We start from the raw sequence: 6,355 nt of genomic DNA, 5'->3' as shown, positions 1-6,355 counted from the left end.
CCAAATACAGCGACGATGATCCCTACACCGCTGTTCTGCTCTCCAGAGCAAATACAGAGCAGTGACACTCTCAATAAATGACCGATCAACAACAGACGTCTTGTAAAAAGATGGCTGCCAATGGGGTTCGAAACTTTTTGAAACTTTCGCCTCTCTGACGCACCTGACGCGCGTAAATTTCGCTTCAAACTTTTGTTTTTATGCGCGTCCATTTCGCTCTTGACGGGCGAATGAACACAAAGTGGTCACGCGTATAAATAGAAGCGGCAGGCGAGAATTTAGACGCGTATTCGTGTTTGGTGTGAACGTAGCATAAGGCGTTGGATTAAGGCTCCAGTCTCTTCGGGGGTGTGGGTTTGAATCCCACTGCTGCCAAGACAGAGTTTTGGAAGGCTATTGTGCGTACGCAAAAAAAAATGTTCTTTGCCCGCATTCCAGAGGCTTTGCATAGAAGGTCCGGCGGCCGACGTTCTCTCTATATTTGGGGTGGGGGAAGAGGGCAGAAAATGGCCCACGAAAGTGCAAATCCCAGGGTAGCATGGCCGAGTGGTCTAAGGCGCTGGATTTAGGCTCCAGTCTCTTCGGGGGCGTGGGTTCGAATCCCATCGCTGCCAGCAGCAATTTTAACCAAGGCAGGGAGGCCCTCTAACCCGCTTGGCAGCGGGATTATTTCACGCAAACAGGATTAGACTGCAGCAGTTCTGCAGAGTAAGTATTAGGGAGGCCGTTCCACCTGTCGAAGAGACCCTTGGAGCGCAACCCGACGAGGTAGCATGGCCGCACGGTCTAATGCTACGCTCACACCAAACGGGAATATGCGTCTGGTCCGAGTGATTTCAATGTTAAGTCAATGGTAAGACGTGTTTACACCCGCCTGGAGTTCTTGCGGCGCGAATGAGGCGTTTAACGCGGCGCGGTAGACGCAAATTCGCCTCATCCGCGCGTCTAGTTCTCGCGAATGGCGCGAATTGAGCGTCTGGCGTGTTAGGTGCGTTAAGTGCGAATTGTGCTTTTTTGTGAATCACGCGTCTGACAAGCATTCGCGTCTGCTGCCCGAGGTGAAAAATCTGAACTTCTGCGTCAATTCGCGCCGCGTTAACCAATCAGGAGCCTGCTTGATGCTGACCTCCACTCCACAGGAAGGGGGCCACCAGGAGTAGGACTGCATACCCCTGTATAAAGGATGCCTTTACGGCTTCGAATTACAAGGCATCAGCTTACGGCGAAGCGCGACAAGAAAAAAAAAGGGCCCACGAAGGCAGATGTGGCAGGGTAGCGTGGCCGAGTGGTCTAAGCCTCTGGATTAAGGCTCCAGTCTCTTCGGGGGCGTGGGTTCGAATCCCACTACTGCCAAGACAGAGTTTTGGAAAGCTTTTGTGCCTATACACAAAAAAACATTCTTTGCCCGCACTCCAGAGGCTTTGCAAAGAACGTCCGGCGGCCGACGTTTTCTCCATCTTTGGGGTGGGGGAAGAGGGCAGAAAAGGGCCCACAAAAGTGAGCATTCCAGGGTAGCGTGGCCGAGAGGTCTAAGGCATTTGATTTAGGCTCCAGTCTAAATCCCATTGCTGCCAGCAGGCATTTTAACCAAGGCAGGGAGGCCCTCTAACCCGCTTGGGAGCGGGCTTGTTTTACGCAAACAGGATTAGACTGCAGCCGTTCCGCAGAGTCAGTATTTGGGAGGCCGTTTGACCTGTCGTAAAGACCCGTGGAACACACCATGACAAGGTAGCGTGGCCGAGCGGTCTAAGGCGCTGGATTAAGGTCCGGCGGCCGACGTTCTCTCTATATTTGGGGTGGGGGAAGAGGGCAGAAAATGGCCCACGAAAGTGCAAATCCCAGGGTAGCGTGGCCGAGTGGTCTAAGGCGCTGGATTTAGGCTCCAGTCTCTTCGGGGGCGTGGGTTCGAATCCCATCGCTGCCAGCAGCAATTTTAACCAAGGCAGGGAGGCCCTCTAACCCGCTTGGCAGCGGGATTATTTCACGCAAAAAGGATTAGACTGCAGCAGTTCTGCAGAGTAAGTATTAGGGAGGCCGTTCCACCTGTCGAAGAGACCCTTGGAGCGCAACCCGACGAGGTAGCATGGCCGCACGGTCTAATGCTACGCTCACACCAAACGGGAATATGCGTCTGGTCCGAGTGATGTCAATGGTAAGACGTGTTTACACCCGCCTGGAGTTCTTGCGGCGCGAATGAGGCGTTTAGCGCGGCGCGGTAGACGCGAATTCGCCTCATCCGCGCGTCTAGTTCTCGCGAATGGCGCGAATTGAGCGTCTGGCGTGTTAGGTGCGTTAAGCGCGAATTGTGCTTTTTTGTGAATCACGCGTCTGACAAGCATTCGCGTCTGCTGCCCGAGGTGAAAAATCTGAACTTCTGCGTCAATTCGCGCCGCGTTAACCAATCAGGAGCCTGCTTGATGCTGACCTCCACTCCACAGGAAGGGGGCCACCAGGAGTAGGACTGCATACCCCTGTATAAAGGATGCCTTTACGGCTTCGAATTACAAGGCATCAGCTTGCGGCGAAGCGCGACAAGAAAAAAAAAGGGCCCACGAAGGCGGATGTGGCAGGGTAGCGTGGCCGAGTGGTCTAAGCCTCTGGATTAAGGCTCCAGTCTCTTCGGGGGCGTGGGTTCGAATCCCACTACTGCCAAGACAGAGTTTTGGAAAGCTATTGTGCCTATACACAAAAAAACATTCTTTGCCCGCACTCCAGAGGCTTTGCAAAGAACGTCCGGCGGCCGACGTTTTCTCCATCTTTGGGGTGGGGGAAGAGGGCAGAAAAGGGCCCACAAAAGTGAGCATTCCAGGGTAGCGTGGCCGAGAGGTCTAAGGCATTTGATTTAGGCTCCAGTCTAAATCCCATTGCTGCCAGCAGGCATTTTAACCAAGGCAGGGAGGCCCTCTAACCCGCTTGGGAGCGGGCTTGTTTTACGCAAACAGGATTAGACTGCAGCCGTTCCGCAGAGTCAGTATTTGGGAGGCCGTTTGACCTGTCGTAAAGACCCGTGGAACACACCATGACAAGGTAGCGTGGCCGAGCGGTCTAAGGCGCTGGATTAAGGCTCCAGTCTCTTCGGGGGCGTGGGTTCGAATCCCACCGCTGCCAGGGAAGTCTTTTGGAAAGCTCCTGAGGCTGCGAAGCGACTGGAGAAGTGACGCTGCATGCTCATCCAAACTTAGCCGCTTTCGCATTCTTTGCCATTTAGCAAAGTCAGTGCTTAAAGCTTGTCCCAGCCTCTGCTCCATTCCAACAGAGGCACACCAATAATTTACAATCATAGAAGAGGTGCAATAAAAAACAAACAAACAATTCAACGAATTTGAAAATTATATTAATGAAAAACAATGAGAAGTCTACAAGAATGGAGACAGCCAGTGTTACTCATGGAAAGTTTTGGGTGAATTAACAGCTGCCTGATCATTTTGATTTTAAATGCATCACAGCTGGCTATCGTTTCCACATAAGCCCCAAAGGCCTTGATTAGCGGATTCAGGTGTGCTTGATCAGAGATGGACCTCCACTCCACAGGAAGGGGGCCACCAGGAGTAGGACTGCATACCCTGTATTAAGGATGCCTTTACGGCGGCGAATTACAAGGCATCAGCTTGTGGCGAAGCGCAACCCAAATACAGCGACGATGATCCCTACACCGCTGTTCTGCTCTCCAGAGCAAATACAGAGCAGTGACACTCTCAATAAATGACCGATCAACAACAGACGTCTTGTAAAAAGATGGCTGCCAATGGGGTTCGAAACTTTTTGAAACTTTCGCCTCTCTGACGCACCTGACGCGCGTAAATTTCGCTTCAAACTTTTGTTTTTATGCGCGTCCATTTCGCTCTTGACGGGCGAATGAACACAAAGTGGTCACGCGTATAAATAGAAGCGGCAGGCGAGAATTTAGACGCGTATTCGTGTTTGGTGTGAACGTAGCATAAGGCGTTGGATTAAGGCTCCAGTCTCTTCGGGGGTGTGGGTTTGAATCCCACTGCTGCCAAGACAGAGTTTTGGAAGGCTATTGTGCGTACGCAAAAAAAAATGTTCTTTGCCCGCATTCCAGAGGCTTTGCATAGAAGGTCCGGCGGCCGACGTTCTCTCTATATTTGGGGTGGGGGAAGAGGGCAGAAAATGGCCCACGAAAGTGCAAATCCCAGGGTAGCATGGCCGAGTGGTCTAAGGCGCTGGATTTAGGCTCCAGTCTCTTCGGGGGCGTGGGTTCGAATCCCATCGCTGCCAGCAGCAATTTTAACCAAGGCAGGGAGGCCCTCTAACCCGCTTGGCAGCGGGATTATTTCACGCAAAAAGGATTAGACTGCAGCAGTTCTGCAGAGTAAGTATTAGGGAGGCCGTTCCACCTGTCGAAGAGACCCTTGGAGCGCAACCCGACGAGGTAGCATGGCCGCACGGTCTAATGCTACGCTCACACCAAACGGGAATATGCGTCTGGTCCGAGTGATTTCAATGTTAAGTCAATGGTAAGACGTGTTTACACCCGCCTGGAGTTCTTGCGGCGCGAATGAGGCGTTTAGCGCGGCGCGGTAGACGCGAATTCGCCTCATCCGCGCGTCTAGTTCTCGCGAATGGCGCGAATTGAGCGTCTGGCGTGTTAGGTGCGTTAAGCGCGAATTGTGCTTTTTTGTGAATCACGCGTCTGACAAGCATTCGCGTCTGCTGCCCGAGGTGAAAAATCTGAACTTCTGCGTCAATTCGCGCCGCGTTAACCAATCAGGAGCCTGCTTGATGCTGACCTCCACTCCACAGGAAGGGGGCCACCAGGAGTAGGACTGCATACCCCTGTATAAAGGATGCCTTTACGGCTTCGAATTACAAGGCATCAGCTTGCGGCGAAGCGCGACAAGAAAAAAAAAGGGCCCACGAAGGCAGATGTGGCAGGGTAGCGTGGCCGAGTGGTCTAAGCCTCTGGATTAAGGCTCCAGTCTCTTCGGGGGCGTGGGTTCGAATCCCACTACTGCCAAGACAGAGTTTTGGAAAGCTATTGTGCCTATACACAAAAAAACATTCTTTGCCCGCACTCCAGAGGCTTTGCAAAGAACGTCCGGCGGCCGACGTTTTCTCCATCTTTGGGGTGGGGGAAGAGGGCAGAAAAGGGCCCACAAAAGTGAGCATTCCAGGGTAGCGTGGCCGAGAGGTCTAAGGCATTTGATTTAGGCTCCAGTCTAAATCCCATTGCTGCCAGCAGGCATTTTAACCAAGGCAGGGAGGCCCTCTAACCCGCTTGGGAGCGGGCTTGTTTTACGCAAACAGGATTAGACTGCAGCCGTTCCGCAGAGTCAGTATTTGGGAGGCCGTTTGACCTGTCGTAAAGACCCGTGGAACACACCATGACAAGGTAGCGTGGCCGAGCGGTCTAAGGCGCTGGATTAAGGTCCGGCGGCCGACGTTCTCTCTATATTTGGGGTGGGGGAAGAGGGCAGAAAATGGCCCACGAAAGTGCAAATCCCAGGGTAGCGTGGCCGAGTGGTCTAAGGCGCTGGATTTAGGCTCCAGTCTCTTCGGGGGCGTGGGTTCGAATCCCATCGCTGCCAGCAGCAATTTTAACCAAGGCAGGGAGGCCCTCTAACCCGCTTGGCAGCGGGATTATTTCACGCAAAAAGGATTAGACTGCAGCAGTTCTGCAGAGTAAGTATTAGGGAGGCCGTTCCACCTGTCGAAGAGACCCTTGGAGCGCAACCCGACGAGGTAGCATGGCCGCACGGTCTAATGCTACGCTCACACCAAACGGGAATATGCGTCTGGTCCGAGTGATGTCAATGGTAAGACGTGTTTACACCCGCCTGGAGTTCTTGCGGCGCGAATGAGGCGTTTAGCGCGGCGCGGTAGACGCGAATTCGCCTCATCCGCGCGTCTAGTTCTCGCGAATGGCGCGAATTGAGCGTCTGGCGTGTTAGGTGCGTTAAGCGCGAATTGTGCTTTTTTGTGAATCACGCGTCTGACAAGCATTCGCGTCTGCTGCCCGAGGTGAAAAATCTGAACTTCTGCGTCAATTCGCGCCGCGTTAACCAATCAGGAGCCTGCTTGATGCTGACCTCCACTCCACAGGAAGGGGGCCACCAGGAGTAGGACTGCATACCCCTGTATAAAGGATGCCTTTACGGCTTCGAATTACAAGGCATCAGCTTGCGGCGAAGCGCGACAAGAAAAAAAAAGTGGCCGAGTGGTCTAAGCTGCTGGATTAAGGCTCCAGTCTCTTCGGGGGCATGGGTTTGAATCCCACTACTGCCAAGACAGAGTTTTGGAAGGCTATTGTGCCTATACACAAAAAAACATTCTTTGCCCGCACTCCAGAGGCTTTGCAAAGAAGGTCCGGCGGCCGACATTTTCTCTATCTTTG

General features: G+C 53.0%; 8 non-coding genes across 8 annotated transcripts; all 8 read left to right on the top strand.

Moving 5' to 3' along the window:
• The first annotated feature begins 532 nt into the window (after window positions 1-532).
• On the top strand, window positions 533-614 carry trnal-uag (transfer RNA leucine (anticodon UAG)). The gene has a single exon. It is a non-coding gene; the product is annotated as a tRNA-Leu (tRNA).
• A 657-nt stretch (window positions 615-1,271) lies between these two features.
• Window positions 1,272-1,353, top strand: trnal-aag (transfer RNA leucine (anticodon AAG)). The gene has a single exon. It is a non-coding gene; the product is annotated as a tRNA-Leu (tRNA).
• Window positions 1,354-1,842: 489 nt separating this feature from the next.
• trnal-uag (transfer RNA leucine (anticodon UAG)) lies at window positions 1,843-1,924 on the top strand. Its single transcript has one exon. It is a non-coding gene; the product is annotated as a tRNA-Leu (tRNA).
• Window positions 1,925-2,570: 646 nt separating this feature from the next.
• On the top strand, window positions 2,571-2,652 carry trnal-aag (transfer RNA leucine (anticodon AAG)). Its single transcript has one exon. It is a non-coding gene; the product is annotated as a tRNA-Leu (tRNA).
• Window positions 2,653-3,026: 374 nt separating this feature from the next.
• Window positions 3,027-3,108, top strand: trnal-aag (transfer RNA leucine (anticodon AAG)). Its single transcript has one exon. It is a non-coding gene; the product is annotated as a tRNA-Leu (tRNA).
• A 1,049-nt stretch (window positions 3,109-4,157) lies between these two features.
• trnal-uag (transfer RNA leucine (anticodon UAG)) lies at window positions 4,158-4,239 on the top strand. The gene has a single exon. It is a non-coding gene; the product is annotated as a tRNA-Leu (tRNA).
• Window positions 4,240-4,896: 657 nt separating this feature from the next.
• Window positions 4,897-4,978, top strand: trnal-aag (transfer RNA leucine (anticodon AAG)). Its single transcript has one exon. It is a non-coding gene; the product is annotated as a tRNA-Leu (tRNA).
• Window positions 4,979-5,467: 489 nt separating this feature from the next.
• Window positions 5,468-5,549, top strand: trnal-uag (transfer RNA leucine (anticodon UAG)). Its single transcript has one exon. It is a non-coding gene; the product is annotated as a tRNA-Leu (tRNA).
• The last annotated feature ends 806 nt before the right edge of the window (window positions 5,550-6,355 follow it).

The sequence above is a fragment of the Garra rufa genome, chromosome 1, assembly GCF_049309525.1.
Source record: "Garra rufa chromosome 1, GarRuf1.0, whole genome shotgun sequence".
Classification (NCBI taxonomy): domain Eukaryota; kingdom Metazoa; phylum Chordata; class Actinopteri; order Cypriniformes; family Cyprinidae; genus Garra; species Garra rufa.
Note: the sequence above shows the minus strand (reverse complement) of the source record. Positions and strands in the feature narration are given on the sequence as shown.